Source organism: Camelus bactrianus, chromosome 16 (assembly GCF_048773025.1).
Source record: "Camelus bactrianus isolate YW-2024 breed Bactrian camel chromosome 16, ASM4877302v1, whole genome shotgun sequence".
Classification (NCBI taxonomy): Eukaryota; Metazoa; Chordata; class Mammalia; order Artiodactyla; family Camelidae; genus Camelus; species Camelus bactrianus.
The window spans coordinates 3,443,860-3,461,292 of record NC_133554.1 but is presented as its reverse complement, the minus strand read 5'-3'; positions in this window follow the sequence as shown (position 1 = coordinate 3,461,292).

Below are 17,433 nucleotides of genomic sequence, written 5' to 3'. Positions count from 1 at the left end.
CCCAAATCTGAGTTTGAAGTTACAGGAGAAAAGGTGGCTTCTCCGCAGGTAACTAAGAGGCAACTAATGACATAAAATGGCCTGTTATTTGCTCAAACATTTGGATGTTTGTCAAGTGAACTGAAATCAGGAAATGTCCTCTAGTCGGAAAAGAGATCAGAAAGGAGCTACTCTCTAACCCCCTTGTCTCTGCTTCGTCTAGCTTTTTCTGAGCGCACATTTGAATTACCATAGTAAATATCGCCTACTAAGTTACCTGTGTGCCTTTTTGGTTGAACAGATCAGAGTAACAAATAATTAGTAACTCATTATATTGAACGCATATTTTATACTAAAATGTTTTGGGGGATAAGTGTCCCTTTCTATAGAATAAGCATTTTAAAGTAATTCTTTGTAACATTAACTTAATACCACTTTTTAAAAAACAGCTAGAGGTAAGAGCCTAGGAAATAAAATATCTGATTAATCTGATCACACATCTTTTCTGCCTTTTCCCAATTCCAATCAAACTATAAATGCCGTTCTAGAGTATGCAGTTGTTGGATCAGAGGCAGGGGGCTCTTGGAGGATGTTTGCAGAGGGAGGGTCTCTGCCCTACTGCCCATGTATAGGGATAGAGTTTGCTGTATGTGGAAACAGAGGGAAAAGATTTAAATATCAAGGTATTTGCAGGAAAGAGCTATGCCTGAAAAGATCATGTCTCCTGTAGTAGTTGAACAGTAGTCCCCCAAAAGATGTCCACATCCAGTTCCTGGAGTCTGTGAATGTTATCTCGTTTGGAAAAAGGATCTTTGCAGATGTGATCAAATTAAGGATCTTGAGATAGGTTCATGCTGGATGACTCAGGTGGGCCTTTAATCCAAAGACAAGAAGAGAGTCACAGACACACAGAGAAGATGGTGATGTGAAGGCAGAGCAGAAGTTGGAGTGAGGTGGCCGCAGGCCAAGAGAACCAAGGTGCTCAGAGCCAACAAAAGCTGAAAGAAGTCTCCCTTCTCAAGCCATCCCTAGAGGATATGAGACCTTGTCAATACACTGACTGTGGACTTCTGGACTCCAGAACTATGAAGAATAAATTTCAACTTTGTTAAGCTACCTGAAGTGTGGGGACTTGTTAAGGTGGCCCTAGGAGACTAACATATCCCCCAAGGAGAAGGGCCACCCAGGAGACCTCTGGCCACAGAGGAATGGTGAAGAACTGGCAGGTCGAGCAGGTAAGTCCCTCCATAAATCCAGACCTCCCAGCGGAGGAGGCCCGCGAGTAGAGAGGGTCCTCCTGGGGTCCCAGAGGGAACCCGCAACTTACCAACTGGTCCACCACCAGTCCAATGGAGGAGACACTAATGTGCCTTCTGTCACTCTCTGGTCCCCCAAACTCCATTTTAGGATCCTTAATGAACTGCACCCCAAGGGAAACAGAGCGATGGGTAAGAGTCTTTGATTGAATTTTCTGCAAACAGGCTGAGCTGCATGCAGAACATTTACTGGGGAGAGCTCCTGGGAAACACATCAGGAAGGAAGAAGGACCTTAGATATCAGAGGGAAAATCTGATGCTCAGTGCGGTTTCAGCTGAGGCGTCAGCAAATCCAAGGGAAGCCTGAAGCTGAAATGGCCTCTGGGAATTGTCCCCAACTGAGGTGAGGGGGCTGGGTCTTCCTTACAACAGTGAGCTATCAGCCATGATTTCCCCTGGGAAGAGGCCATGATTTTGGTCACAGCAGTTCCTTGTTGTTGCATTAACTCCCAGGAGGGATGTAACTGGGAACTGAAATAGACATGCTACAAAAGGACGCCTAAAAATAGGCTGGTGCCGGAAACACTATGCTGTCTTCCAAACCTAGAAATGCTGGAGGTAGAGCATGGTTGGGGCACAGAGTAGAAGGAAGCAAAACTATTCAGAACTGTCATGCTTTGGACTACACAGATACAGAAACAACGGGGGAAGTGAGAACCCCGAAGGAGAGACTGGTAGTTTGTTTCCACACGGTAGGAAGTGTTTTGGATAGGGGAAGGTGATAATCAGTGGGAAGGAAATGTGTAACAGATTTCCAGCTGATTAAGGAGAATACTAATTTGGTTAAATGGAAAAAATGAGAAAAAAAAGCAAAAAGAAAACAATAAATGAAACTAACCAGGCAATGTAAAATAAGATGGAAAGAATAATGTTAGGTATATCAGTTGTTAAAATTAAAGATGGAAGAGTTAATTTCCCCTGTAAAACAGGCAGAGATGGTTGAAATGAGCCCCCCCCTCCAGCAGTTACATGAAGTTTATGGGAAACACACTGGGCGGGGTAGCTTGTATTTGTCCTTATGGATTCACTCTACCACCCCTTTCTTCACATTGCAGTCTTCTCTGGGTGGCTGACCTATAGGGACTACAACCCTCATCTCCTAGTTCTGAGTTATTTTCAGCCCATGAGGAGCATTGAAGATCAGAGTGAGATCCTTCCTTATGAGGGGGGCCTGGCCCAGCTGTGTCCCTTGAGGAAAATCCCTGCTCCTTCCAAGATAAATAACTACTCAATTCTCTCTCCTCCCAAGTTCCAGTAACCTCTCGCCTCCATCGTCCATCCCTTTAGACCTAGGAGTGCAATAGTTCAGTTTCTACTAACTGCAAGTACCACGTCACCCATATGATACCCTGATACTCACACCTGATAAAGAGTGTGCCATTCGCTTTCCTATTTGGAATTATCCTATTTTAAGTGCACCAGTTGTTTTCTGGTGGAGCTTGGCGAATAACTGGTTCCAGAAATGGCCTTAAGAAAGAGGCTCTCAAAATAATATTCTCAAAATGAGATTCATATACTCAAGATGTGCAGGAATAACTTCCTTTCTGAATGAAAATAGAAGATGAGTAACATGCAGGAAGGAGAGAGAGAGGCACTGGGGGACGTGAGGCTGTGGCAGTGATCTCCTGTGACAAATAGGAGTCAACAAGGTGATGGAGACGCCAGGCTTCTTCTTAGGCCCTACAGGGTGTGCACAGAGAAAAGGAGAAATTGAAAACCAAGACACACAACTGGGGACATGCGTGGAAAATCAGGAGGTCTCCACCAGTCTCAAAACATAGCTGTGTGTCCTGTGATCCTAGGAGAGAAGTGGCTGAGGGCCACGCCCAGAGTATGAGTGTACGGGGCAGGAGACACAGCATTTATTAAATGTTCAGTCCCACTCAGGCTCTGGTAAGGACACGAACGGGGGACACTGGGGCCCTGAGTCCTAGGATGAGAATATTTGCACAAACATGTACAAAACTGAAAACAACACGCAAATTTCTTTGAACCTCCATTGCGGGAAGCAGCAGCCTCACTCGCACCGTCTACGTTAACCAGCCATCGCCTGCACAAAAGCCTTTCAGTGACCACACCCGGGGCAGGTGCCACACGAGATGATGCCTAGGCACTCAGGAGCCACACCAAGGTGGCTAACTTGTCCCAGTTTGCCTGGCACTTCCTTGGTTTTAGCACTGAGAGTCCCATGTGTGAGGAACTCTTTCAAGGCCAGGAAAATTGGGACAACTGGTCCCCTAACCAAATCCAACACTTGTCATTGCTTCTGGGTCCACTGAGTCAGTTAGGGACAAACACAGCCCAAATGCAGAGGCACAAGGCTTGCTCCAAGGAGAAGACAGTTTATACTCAAAGTCAGTAATAAAACCCTGCTAATGTATATCAGATGAAGCCTGGGGAATATGCTGGGAGTGGATTCCAAGGATGCCAGGACACTGGGGAGGAAATCTGGATTGGGAGCTCTCACCTAGACTCTGGGACTTAGTGTGTTCACTCAAACACCTTACAAACATATGAGTAGTCTGCTAGGTCGCTTAGTCAAACCCTGAACTTAATGACGATTCTAAGACGCCCCTGCACTCCCAGCATACGGCAGGAAGCAGTCTGCAAGCTTAGCAAAACGGGTTTGTGCTAGAATCTATCACACATGACTTGCTCAGCCACCCACCCACTACCAAACCTCCAGGAGGGCCTGCAGAAATGTTAGCTATGTCAAGTTTCCTTACTCTCATTTGCACTGTTGGACAGTTTACAGGGAGCATGTGTTTTATAATCAGAAAAAAAATGTCCCACTAAGTAAATTTTTTAAGCAGAGTAGGTATATGAGTGTGGAAGACCAGAAGAGCCATGCAGAGTCTCTCCAGCACTGCTGGGTGAGCCCTAAGTGACGTGTGTTTTGTGGCTGAGGGTTCAAGGATTCCCAGAGAGGAAATGTGGGAGAAGTTTACGGAGGTAACTCTCTAAGAAAAGGTCAAGGGAGCACAAGATGGCCACAGACGGGGTCCAGGCCTGGGAGACGCTGGGCTGTGAGGACACCCTGTGGGAGTTACCTGATTTCTAGGAGAAGGGGGACTGTTTGCACAGTGGATGCTTCTGGCTCCCCAAGAACTCCCTGACACCACATCTTTCAGTGTTTAGTGGAAGGGTGGGAAGAAAAACACATGAAAGAAAAATCTAGAATCTTATGTTAGAAACACAAATATCTGGACCAAAGAGAAAGCAAGAAAAGGAGGTCCTCAGAATCTGTCAACTTTTTAGCCCTCCATGTGGTCGGGAAGGAAAGGAAAAACTCCAGAAGCCAGTCAAACTGTTAAAAATTTGGTTGAAGCCCTGAAAATGAGATGCCAGTCATATTTCTCGGTTGAAGAATTTTCCTGATATTTCTGAGCCTGGAGGATTTAAAGGCTGAGTGTGGACAAGTTTGGTGGAACTTATAGCAGAAGCCACATTAGTCCACACAGGGTTACCGACAACGTGAATGTTTAAACATCAACAGTTTCAGTTCAGAATTTATGGAGAGGGATGGTCCTGCTGGAACAAACCTAAGGTTCCGGGCAAAGCCCTATTAGGAACAAGTTTTCACAAGACTTGACGAAGTCCAAAGCAAAGACTAACACTGGAAGACATTGAGTGCAGAGCCCCCCGCCTCGCCACCTGGCTAGGGAGACAGTGAGCAAGGAGAACAGACCAGAATAGTAAGAAAGAGCTTCCAGGAACGAGTCCATAGTCCACATACTATGAGGAACGCTTTTCACGAGAAGGAATGAGAGCCTCGTCACCATCGAGAGCTAAATTCAGTTCCAGATTGAGATACTGGGGAAATTACTCAAAGGGCAAGAGATACCACCAGGTTGCAATGTACAAATGTACAGTGATGGTGCTTCCATGGAGAAAGGACGGTTCAGGTAAGACCCTGTAAGGCAGACACTGACGCCAGGGCGAATTTTGGAAGAAAGAAACACCTCTGATATCACCCCCTCCAGAACGCAGCGTGGACAGTGCTGGGGTCACTCGATGGGGGGCTTCCCAGAAGCTACGGCTGCCAGGCTTTGGACTGTGAGTCGGCCTGGCATCCTGCAGCCAGAGGACCCCATGTTTTTTTTCTTCTCTCTCACATTTTCTCTGTCTGCCCTCCTTTTCCAATGGATCATGAAGGCTCTGTTGAGTCCATGTACTGAGTTTCAGAAACATTTTTATTACGAGTGGGTGCTAGTGGGTGGGCAGGGGAAGTCTTGTTTATCACCCAAAGCAGTCTGGGCGGGCCAGATCCTGGGGTACCCTGCCAGTCCTCCCCCCGCCACTGTAGAAGCGTAGGGCACAGCCGAGCCGACGGGTTATTCTGCTATAGATCGCTCCATGTTTTACTCTGGTAGGTGGAAGACGGGCAGAGCTACAACTGGCAAAGTAGTCTTGACTCAACCTAGATGTTTTTTAAAAGGTAGCAGCCTGAGAAGGCGCAGAATATGAAATGTCAGAGGACAAACACTTCCATTTGTTTCTGTGAGGTTTAATTTCAAATTTTAATTTCTCTTGGGAGAATGAGTAATGGGAAGGTGGTCATATTCAAAGTGATTTTTTTCCCTGCCATTAACTTGTTTGGATCTATCTGCTGTCCTTTGGTATATTTCATAACCTTCTCAGGCGACACAGGTAAACTGTATTGGACAAGGTGCCTACAAGTAACGAGTTCATCGAGCATGAAATGATCACCTTCACTGCTTGTTCTCACATGGTATCACACAGCTCCACCTCCAGGCGTAGCTCGCTGTTTATCACACACTGTGTTTTCCCCACTATATGCTCTTTAAGGCAGGCACGTTGTTTTTTTTGTATTTTTTGTAACCCTAAAAGCAAACACAGTGCCATCCATTAAACAGTGAACTGAACCCACTGTTCAGTGGGACGAAGCACCTGAAGTGCTCAGTACGAAGCTTGGCACAGGGAGACCCTCCCCTTCGGATGGGATGAGAGTGACGGCAACGCACACAAGCAGTGGTGACGGTGACGGTGGTGACAGACGCAGCTGGGAAAATAGGACTCAGCTGCAAAAACAGCCACTAGACCGGTCCGCTAGAGACACAGACACACTGCTCGCGGTGGAGCGGTATTCCCAGCTCAGACCAGGAGCGTTACCTCACTCCGTGTACGCCTCTCTTTTACCATCATTTCACTCACTCACTGACTCACTGACTCACTCACACACACACACACACACACACACACACACACACACACACACAGTCATGGATTTTGGACTTCCCTGCTTTCTCTGCAGGCGTAATTCACCTGCTGCCAGGGTGAGCTCTACCCCTAGAAGGAGAGATGTGGTGGGGGGGGGATTTTGGCAGAATTTTACTTAAATATGTGCAGAGTGTTTTATAATATTTTTCTTGGCCCTGCCACTCAGTAGTTACCTTTAAATTTACTTTATGTGAAACCAGAGAAACCTCACCCTGAATAACCATTTCAGGTGGAGTTCAGGCTCACAAACTCTGGATTGCCCAGTTGGCCTGCCCACTGACTCTTGCCAAAACTATTGGTCAAGTTGCCACCTGGACTTCTGACCCCTTGAGTTCTCTCCCTTTCCCTCCCCTCCAAGCACACGCCTAGTAAATATGCTACACACACACAGATAGCGTCTATCTCCAAATATAAGGTGACTTGCCACTCTCCCCATGAAATCATGAAAGAAAATAGAATGCTGGTCGATCAAAATGTTAGTGACACAGATGAAGAAGTAAAACGTCTGTGTTCGACAGTTAATTAACTGGGGGTGCACGACACTTACAGGCACGTGCTGTGTAAGATAGTCTTTTAATTCAGAAACACTGCTTTGCGTTCACGCTTAAATGAAGAATGCCGTTCAGATTTTTCCCATGCAGCTTTGAGGTCAGTATCTTCCTCTTCATCAAGCCACTTGCCTTGAGTCATCAAACGTGGTCTCCTCAAAACCAGCATCCTGCTTCCTTTCTGAGATAAAGCACTCTTTGAAGATCAGGACAATGATGACACTGGAATTTTTGTCCCAGGCCACAAGTTCCATTTTCGTACCCTAAGGACAGTTTTTTGTTCTTTTTTCCCATTCATCCTCAAGGGATTTATGTGTGATTTCTGCCGCATATTCACTTACTCTTTGATTTGTTTAAATGTTTAAATAGTTTGATTTTTTAAAAATCTGATACCACCCCACCCCCAATCTGGATCTCTTTAAATTTCTCTGCCTTCGTTTTCTTGTTTAATAGATTATGTCAGGTGCTCACTATAAAAATCCAAAATCAGCATTGATTGAAGCTGTTTCTGGCTAATGTGTCTTTAAGCCCAAACAGTATGTTGTTCAAATTGCAGTAACGGAGAACACAGACACAGCAGTAGAGAATGCATAAGGGTTCAAAACTATTGCAACACTGTCCTTTCTAAGGGGTCCTTCTTGGGGGAAGATACATGCTTTCTATACACGTGTATGTACGTAAGTGTTGTTTCTTACATAAAACCTGAGTTTTAGCTCTCACAGGGGACTAACTCCTATTTAGCCAAGGCTCTTGGCTTCAAAGACAGAAACTTAGATCAACAAAACACAGAGAGCGACTTACTGGGTCCTTTAAAGAGAGGACAGAGAGGAACTGAGCCTGGGACAGACCGATTGCAGAACTAGAGGAAGGTGACACTTGCCCTCAGTTCCTCCCTCCATCAACCCCACCTCTCTCCTCTCCACACGTCTGTGTTTGGGATCACTTTCTTCTTCTTCCATCAAGTTCTTCTCTGCTTGGAAAATACACGCACTAGGCAGCTGCAGCCTGACACCATCCTGAGTTAGCAACTAGAGAAAGGAGAGACAAGACTGCTTCTCCTCAGTAAGCATATAAAAAGTCCCAAGAGACGGATGGAAGGTTCCTTGTCTGTTTTTTGGATTCCTGACAATGCCTGAGCTAGTGAGTTGTTTTAATTTGCCTGGCCTAGCCCATGCCTCTGCCCCTAGACCACAGCTGTGTGCCCAACAACTCCCCTGAAGGGGTGTAGGGGACATGGTCCCTAAAGGAAGAGGCAGTATGCTTACTGGAAAAGAGGGAGAAAGGAATTCAGGGTGCACCAAAAGTAAACCACAGAAGTTCACTTCAGACATTTTATAGTCATTTAGAAGTCAACTAATTCTAAGAATATTTCCTTTACATAGATACTGAGAAATTGCTTTATTTTTTAAATAATTGATATATTACTCAACGCACATTTCTAGCCGTGAGTCTACATTATAACTGTGTTGCCTAAATGTCTAAACCATTGTTGGGAACCAATTTCTGCTTTAGAAATGTGATTAAAATGAACAATGTTGTATGTCTGTGTCTGTGCTTGCACAGTAGGAAAGACCAAGTAATAAATCCATTCCCTTTGCTACTATTTAACCATTTCTGCTACCATCACGTGGAATGTTTAACTCTTCTGTGGTCCTGTTACGCTTTACAGCCTGCAAGAGTACAGCCCGCACAGTCTGAGAATTCAGGGACCCTGACCCTCATCAGTATCTTACCACATCTGTAATCAAAGCTTGGCTCTCTCTTAAGCTGAGAACACTTATGCTTCACAGTGACAAATGTCACTCTGTCCCCTTGTCCTTTGAGAAGGGCTTCTAATGGCCTCCTCCATCCACCTTACACTGCTTTTCCCAGCTGCGGGGGATTAAATAAGTTATGAGATTTTTCCTACCAGTAAACTTTCTGAACAAATAGAACAGCTTTTCATTGTGGTGTTTGGGAATTTTTCAAAGCTTTCTTTTTTAGTTCTTTTCCATTAGGTTTTAATTTGCAAAGTTTTATAAGCAAAATTAACCAGGAGAATCAGATTTTGATTTGCAGAAAGTTTCCAGTTAGGAAGACTTCATTAAGCCACATGGCTCTGGCCCTCCCGCCTTCCCTTTCTATGCTGTGTACGCAGGTACCCTGCTGGGGATGGCGGAGGGAAAATCAGAATGAGGTTTCAAACATCAACATACATGACGGTGCTAAGGGTGTAAAATGAGTGTAGCGTGAACTTCCACGAGCTCCAAATTCCAGTTATAACCGGGTCAGCTGGGACTTAGGTGAGCAATACCAGTGGACCTGAAAGTCACGAAAGAAAACACTCTTCACTACAAGTAGAAGATCTAAAGGAAAACATCATCTACCAAAGCCTTTGAGGAAAAGAGCTTTAGGACTTTGGAGCTACTTTGAAAATCTTAGATCTAGCAAAAGTTGCCCAACGGTTGATCATCTCAGGAACAGTAAATGTCCACCTCTCACAATGACTCCAAGACCCCATAGGACCTGCTCCCACTTAGAACTGCCTGATTTGGAAAATAACTGGACAGGACACTCAGTTCAACATGGATTTCAGATACACAGTCAGTGCAACAAACTGCACAGCTGTGACCTGTGTTTCCTCTGGCCGCCCTACTCTCGTCTCTTCTCCTCCGTTCTCTTCCTCGCTGACTCCAGTTCAGGTCTAATTCTGGTTCCCCTGACACACACCTGGCTCTACTGTTGCTCAGTCTGCCTAGAGCTCTCTCCTCCAGGTGCCCACATTGCCAGGGCTGCCATATTTTTAGCGAGAAAAATATGAAATGCCTAGTTATATTTGAATTTCAGATAAACAGCAAACACACGCAGAGTAAAACCTTCCTTGTTGTTTATCTGATGCTCCGACGTCACTGCACACCTGTGTGAGCCTGCGAGGGCTGCTGTAACCAAACGCCACAGCCTGTGCATCTTAAACAATAGAAGTTTGCTTTCTTATGCTTCTGGAGGCCAGAAGTCCAAGATCAAGGCGTTGACCAGCTTGGTCTCTCCTGGGGCCTCTCTCCTTGGCATGCTGATGGCTGCCTTCTCCCTCTGTCCTCACATGGCCCTTCTCTGTGCACATGACGCCCTGGTCTCTTCCTCTTTTTATAAGGACATCAGTCCTACTGGATTGGAGCCCTGCGCTTAGGGCTTCATTTAACTTTAATTACCTTTTTAGACGCTCTAGCTCCAAAAATACTCATATTGGAGATTAAGGCTTCAATTGGGGGACTCCACTCTTTGGAACCCCCAAATTCACATATTCCTCACATTCTAAAAAACATTCACCCTCATCCTGATAGCTGCAAAGGTCTTATAACCCGTTTCAGCACCAACCCTAAACCCAAAGTCTCATTTAATATCAGCCACAACAGGCAGGAGTGAGACTCGAGGTATGATTCTTCTTGAGGCAAAATCCTTCTCCAGCTGTGAACCTGGGAAACCAGACAAGTCACGTGCTTCCAAAACCCCACAACGGGACAGACACAGGATAGACGTTCCCATTCCAAAAGGCAGAAACTGGGAAGAAGAAAGGGGCGATGGATCTCAAGCAAGTCCAAAATCTTGGTGAGATAAGTTGGTAAGATAAGTTCCCTCAGATCTGGGGATGGAGAATCTTCCTCTCTGGCTTAAAGCTCTGCCTCCAGGCTCACTGGGGTGACAGCGTCACCCCTGCTCAGCCTCTAAGGCTCTGGAGGGCAGCAGCCTGGTCCACCAGGACTGGGGAGGCGGCCTTGCTCTGTGGAACGGGAGGGGGAGACGCCCCACACCCTGGCCTGCGCGTCCGGGCCTGCGGCGGGAGGGGCACCCCCAGGCGTCTCAGAGTCTCCCCGGGGTTGTTCTCCCTCTGCCTTTCAGGACAATGCATGTTTGCAGCCGAACGGGTCTGGGATTCTGTAGGATCCCAGAAGTCCAACAGCCTCTTTTCGTTTTGTCCTACCTCTGTCCCCTGTGGTCAAGCTGGCCCTGTTTCTGTGGGTGTAAGGCCATCCCTATTCCCGGCTTCCGCCGAGACGGCTGTCCTCAGCATCGTGCTTCATGTTTATAATCTCTGTCAAACGGCTTTCCAGCCACACCCGTAGTGCTCTCTCCAGAACACACTTTCTCACTTTTTGCAACACAAACAGGCTGAGTATTTTCCAAATCTTCAAGTCATGATTACTTTTTTGCTTAACAATACCATTTTATCTCTCTTCTCTCACAGTGTCCTATAAGCAGCAGGCTTTCAATACTTCACTTAGAAATCTCCTCAGCTAAAAACCCAAGTTTGTCATTTACATGTCCTACCTTCCACAAAACACTAGAACACAATTTGACCAAGTTCTTTGTCCCTTATAACAGTCTTATAACACTTTCCTCCAGTCTCCACTAGCATGTTCCTCATTTCTGAGACCTCACCAGAATAATCTTTAAGGTCCATATTCCTACCAATAGCCTCTATAATTATTTTTTTTCTAACATGCACCTCAAAACTCTTCTTGCCTCTACTCTTCCCAGTTCTAAAGCCTCTTCTACTTTTTAGATGTTTGTTACAGTGGCACCCACTTCTCAGAACCAGAGTCAGCTTTGGCTGCCAAAACAAAATACCACAGACTGGGCATGAACAACGGAAATTCACTTCCTCAGAGTTCTGGAGGCTGCAGGTCCGGGGTCAAGGCGTGGGCAGGGCTGGTTTCTCCTGAGGTCCCTCTCCTCGTCCTGTAGGCAGATGGCCACTTCTTGCCGTGTGGTCATGCGGCCTTTTCTCTGTGCACTTTTCCTTCTCCTTATAAAGACATCCCTCCTTCTGATGTCAAACCTCCCATTCCTGTTACCTCTTCACATGCTCATTCATCTGGATCGAGGCAGGAAACATGCTCTAATTGCAGCCTGTGTCCACCAGGAAAGACAGGCAGCTTTCCACCTCTTTTCTGCCTTTGAACAGCAAACTAGAAAGCCCCCAACCTGAGGTCTCCTGGTTCACTGAGGGCTGCACACACCGTTCCTGTGTTTCCTATTAGGAGCGAGCTGTGATGGAATGCTGAAATGCTTCTCCAGGGCATGTTCAGCCATTCAACCATGCACACACAATTAGCCCCTGCATGGTATGCTTCTCGCTTTTTTAAAAAAAAATGTCTTTTCATATGTGTTCAGATTCCATTTTCAATTCTCAGTGGTGATCTATAAATCCACATGTAATGTGACTGCAGGCTTTCAAGGATGAATAATAGAAAGAGAAAGGCTACTGGAAGGCTGGCTGGGAAGAGAGGCACCAAGGGTGAAGGGGGGAGAGATCCTTTGAGAGAAAAAATTATTGATTACTTGAAAAAGCAGAGATAAGCAATCACTTTTCCTTGCTGTATCAGTTAGCTATTGCTGAATAACAAACTGCCTCAAGACCCAGTGACTTAAAACAGAAGGATTTCATACTGCTCATGACTCAGCCAGTCATCTGGGTGGACCTGCTCATTTGTGATTTGTGCCAGACTGCTTCAGCAGGTCAGCGAGGGGCAGGTTTAGGAGGGCTTCACTCACGTGTCTGTGGTTGGCTTTCAGTTCCTGGGACAGTAGGCTGACTGGGCCATAGATGTCCCAATATCTAGCAGGCTAGCCTGGTTTTACACATTGGATGCTGTTGTGGAAGCACACAAGACCTTCCGAAGTTTGGGCTGGGGCCTGGCTCACCATCACGTGTGCCGTATGCCACTTGCCAAAGTCAAAAGGTCAAATTCAAGGGGTAAGGAATAAATTCCACCTCTTCATTCCAGGAGCTGTGAAGTCATGTTGCATTGGACATGGTTTCAGGGAGGGCTGAAGGACTGTCTTCATGTCTGCAATCAATGTACTATTCTTGCCTTTCAGAAAAATTTCATAGATTCCATGTAAGGATAGACATGGTTTCTGTAGACTGCATGAAGTTAGAGGTATGTGTTCCCGTTGTAACCCCTGGATTCCCAAAGGGGACATGAAACAGACTATGATGGATGACGCTGCATGGTCCTCAAAATATTTTTTAAAAAACCTATCTGGTCAAACCTGTCCTTCATGATTACGCCTAGTGTTCAAATGTTAGGCCACAGGTATATTTTGAGAATGCACTCATGTGTCAGGCACTGGGGGGTACAGCATGATCCACACACACCGAGTTCCTGACTTCGGGCTCACAGAGAGGACAGAATGGAAGAGACTGCACCATGCTAACTGAGGCAAAAAGGCCTGTTTCTCTCCAGCGCCAACCCTCAGCATCTCCCTCTCGAACTGTAGATATACTTTGCTAAAGAGAAGAAATATTCAACAACACTTGTTAAAGCTGGTAAGGCAGGACCACTGCAATGAGATCTACAGGGGGCAGGAGATTAGGTTCAACTCTGGACAGAACCCAGGCAAGTGGGGGTTTATAGCCAAGGAGCAGGGTGGGGGGGTCAGTGGATGGAAAATTAGTAGGAGGAAACAGCAGGGGCTGGGGGGCTCTGGCTAAACTAACAGTAGGACTCTTGCTGAAGGCAGCCAGGGCAATCAGACGTCACCTCTGGGATGGGGAGGATGAGTGACCTGATCTGATATCAAGTGTTGGCCGTGCTAGTTAAACTCATTTCACAGGGTTCTTGCTAAAGCTGGATTTGACAAAGATGTGCACGGACAGGACTAGGAGAAGGTTCGGGACCCAGACTGAGGCTGGTCAAGGAAAGCATCTCTGTCAATGTACATTTCCCCAAGTTCGCCCTGCCATCTATGCTTCTCCACAGACTGCTTCGGTCGCCCGTCTCCCCAACCTGCCATCCACATGTGCATCTCTGCCTCCCCCTGTAGAGCCAGTACCAGCCCTCAGTCTCCAGCTCAGACACTGCTTCTTCCAGGTCATCTTGAGGGTCCCTGCTCTGCACTCCAGTCCCAGCAGGGCTCTCTCCCAACACATCCTGGCTCTCACAAGCTCATCACTCCCTCTCACCTTGCCCCTCTCTCCCAGGAAGCTCTTGAAGGGGTTCTGAATAGGCCACACTGGCACAGGGATTATTTTGAGCTGGAGACATTTGAGAATCAACAGCTGAAGGAAGAGACTTTTTCTGAAATCCCTTTATTTGCCTAACTGCAAACTATCCCAAAGGAATTCAACTGCCATCGATGGAGTTCAGGTCAAATGACCCCAAATATGGTACCTTGGCATTTGAATATCTTATGCTAAATAAGTATGAGGTGTTAAAACAAGGCAACAGGTGCCAAATAAAGTCGCTTATGCTCAGTCTCATGTCACCAGACTTAATTCACAGTTTGGGCTCTTCCAGAAATAGAATCTTAAACCAGTCAGTCAGGAATCCCCTAATCAGCACTAGAGAGGTCATCTGCCTGGCAGACCCCTGCATTCCCTAAAGGAAAGTGAGTTTGCAATAACCAACCTGCTTTTCGGCTGAGTATAACTTCCTGGTCCCTGCTCCCTTCTGCCTAGAAAAGTCTTTTGATTTGTATAGCTCCTCACTCTGCTGGATGGGATGCTGCCCCATTCATGAATTGGTGAACAAAGCCAATAAGATCTTTAAAATTTAATCAGCCGAATTTTGTTTTTTTAACAGATAAAACCACAGAAGGAGGAAGGCCACTCTGACCTTCCCCTGACCCTCACCCTTCTCCCCTGAAACAGATCATACAACTGGCACGTGAGAGAGGAATATGACTCAGCCATTAAAAAGGATGAAATAATGCCATTTGCAGCAACATGATAGACCTAGAGATGATCATACTAAGTGAATGAGTCACACAGAGAAAGACAAATATTATATGATATCACTTAGATGTGGAAACTAAATGTGATACAAGTGAACTTATCCACAAGCCGGACAGAGACTCACAGACAAACTTATGGTTACCAAAAGGGAAGAGGGGAGGGGGATAAATTAGGAGTATGGAATTAGCAGATACAAACTACTATATATAAAACAGATGAACAAGGTCCTACCATATAGCACAGGGAACCATATTCAACATTTTGTAATAAACTATAATGGAAAAGAATATGAAAAAGAATGTATGTGTGTGTGTGTGTCTGTGTGTATAACTGAATCACTTTGCTGTCCACCTGAAACTAGCAAAAAATTGTAAATTAACTATACTTCAACTTAAAAAAATAACAATAAAAAACTCCAAGGCCTGCAGGGGCTGGGCTGGGAACCTGAATGAATGGGCAGATAGGGTGCAGGGAAAGCCAGCTGCTCCTCCTACCTGCCTTGACGAGGTGAGTGACACAGTCTCAAAGGCAGGAGGCGCTAGGAGCCCCGGAGGAATGGGGAACAGGTGTCCTTTCCTTTAAAACAGGGTGACTGCTCCTAGGACACACCCGCCTTCAATGCTGCATGTAAAGGTGGGGCCAGTTTTGTCACATGGTCCCACTTTCCAAGAGAGGCTGGGAACGCATATCTTTCTGTGAAATATCTTTTTTAAATGTCAGTTTAAGCTTTTTAAGAATCATAAGGTAGGGCGAAGAGGCCACAATGTGGCCACACTGAGGCCGCATGCACCCATTTAAGACCTCAGCTGTGGAAGCTCCATCAGAAAGGATGTTACTGTGTGGAAAGCAGTATACTGAGGACATGATTTACAATGGATTTCAACAATATAACATTTTCTAGCAGAAATACTAACCACTGGAGCTTGGTAATCGCTGGCCTTTATGCCCCTGCGGGAAAGGGAACCCTGAAGTCACCTGACTGGATGGCCCTATGTGATGCTGTAGAGACTAAAAAGGTTGTCCTTGGTGTCTTTACTCTGCAAAATCTTCTCCTTGGCTGGACCTTCATTCCAACAGGAGCCTAGCCTGGATCTTCTTTTTGGCCCCAGCTGGAGGTCTGCTAATCATGTCCAAAGACATTAGCTGATAATGGCTTAACAACTTACATTTCCAAGAGATATTTAAATTTTAAATGAGGATGCAGAGATGGAAATTCCACCTTCTTTCCTCACCATCCTTGAGAACCAGAGCATTATGAAATGACAAAGCCAGCGAGGGAATGCAGGCCCTCAATAGATCCTGGGTGACACCACACAGTCGTAGATTTTAAGCTGAAGATCAATTAATTAATTTCATAATCATGTAGCTTTGTTCGCGTTCTGGAGGTCATCCGGAACCCTTATTAGTACTCTCTGTGACATCCTAGCCTTCTTAAGGAAATAAAGCTAATTAATTGGGGTAAAATGTATAATTTCAAGAGAAAGAGAAGGATTTTTTTTTTTTAAACTAGGCGTACTGAATCCATTTACTGGAAAGATTCTATTTTAATGTTGGCCACTCACACAGACGAAGTTGATTATGAAGAGAGAAATTGTTTGCTTCATTAGGCTTTAATTATAGAGATGAATTATTATGGATGGAAAGAGGGAGCCACAAAATTATGGAGATTGAATTCCAGTTCAATAAACAACTTCAAATGTATTTACTGGAGACATAAGCTAGTCGTGTTCTTTTTTGCCAATTTAATTGGATGTCCATTGACAAATGATGTTAGAATGGCCCTGGAAAAATCTTAATATCTACAGTGCGTTGCTGGCTATCATTTAAATTATAGTTTTTTCCTTAATTATATTTTCTGAGGGTGGTATGAAGACAGATAGGGCTTACTTCCACTTCAATTTATTTCGTGTAATAATGACAAAATGTTACATTCCTGTTTGCCACTATCCATGAAGCCAAATTGCTTCTATAACCTCTCAAAGGCCTTCAGTGGCTCCCCAAGGCATGCAAAGATGAGCTGTAAACCTTGAGCTTGATACTGAGGGACTTTCTGAATCAGATCTAACCTAAATATCTAATATTATTATTCAGCGTTTTGTTTAAAGGCACAAAATTTCTGCTGTGGCAAATGTTCTGTTCACCGTTGCATCAGGAGGCCTGGCATCCTTTGTGTCCGAGGTTTTAGGCACATCCCAATTCTGCATTTACACTTTTAAATTTAATCGTTTGAATCCCAATTTTCAAGGCCATGTTCAAATTATACCTCCTTCAGCTCTGTTACAGGCACAGTATTCTGTGTCAGTCCTGTGCCTGACTTTGTAAAACATACATCATCTGTAGCACTCTTTTTTATGTCTCTTACGTTACTGGGAGTTTTCACCCTGGTCCTTCAACCAGACTTTCAAACCTCTGACACACGATAGCTCACATTTCTTAATACTTTAAAATAATGGTTCCATCAAAATTTTGTGAAAAAACAGTAACACTTATGTGACAATTGAAAATTTGAAAATGGCATGTTTGAGGCTATCAGAGAAGTACTGTGTATTTTTTAAGGGTGAGAATATCATGGTGGTTATATGATTATGCTTTTTAAAAAAGAGCATTCTATTTTTAAAGGAACTTAATAAAT